Source organism: Trachymyrmex septentrionalis, unplaced genomic scaffold (genome assembly GCF_001594115.1).
Source record: "Trachymyrmex septentrionalis isolate Tsep2-gDNA-1 unplaced genomic scaffold, Tsep1.0 scaffold20, whole genome shotgun sequence".
Lineage (NCBI taxonomy): Eukaryota > Metazoa > Arthropoda > Insecta > Hymenoptera > Formicidae > Trachymyrmex > Trachymyrmex septentrionalis.
Genome location: NW_017305180.1, coordinates 3,398,400 through 3,399,037, shown reverse-complemented (window position 1 = coordinate 3,399,037; position 638 = coordinate 3,398,400). Strand labels below are relative to the sequence as shown.

At 25.4% G+C, this 638-nt stretch overlaps 1 protein-coding gene across 1 annotated transcript in view; it reads left to right on the top strand.

Moving 5' to 3' along the window:
* Nucleotides 1-638, top strand: part of LOC108747672 (muscleblind-like protein 1) — a 12,325-nt gene that overhangs the window by 6,937 nt on the left and 4,750 nt on the right. The window lies entirely within an intron of this gene.

Below are 638 nucleotides of genomic sequence, written 5' to 3'. Positions count from 1 at the left end.
TAAAATTAATGTTTCTTATAACATACTCGTATATATATATATATATATATATATATACGAGTTTGTTATAAGAAACATTAATTTTACAATAAAGGCATATCTTTTATTGCTACACGGAAGAACGATTTTGCTAAAGTGTTGAAAAATTTGGCTATAGAGTTACAGATCTGAAAATAATTTTGTTAGACAATCAAAATAATTATATAAAATGTTTAAGCTGATTGCTAGAATGTAGACATTTTTTACAACATTACTCGTCATGCTTGAGTTTTCTATTATTTTGATGATTCTAACAAAATTATTTTTAGATGTGTATATCTAGCTACTTTTGAATGTTTTAACAAAATCGTTCTCTCTGTATATATTTTACGATATGTTTATGTTGTCACATTTAATTATCTATATTTTTCTCAGATATGTTTAATTAAAATTTGTTAATCTTTCATATCGATCTGATTGTGTTCATATTTTTACCTCTATTAGTTTTCATGCGTTTGACTGATTGAAAGATTTATATTAAAAAATTAAAATGCGAAATCATACGACTACGTTTACTGCTAAATGCGCAATGGGAATACAAGCCAATATCTCGACGAACATTTAACTCGTTTAATTGATATTCATTGAGCGCTTTGGCA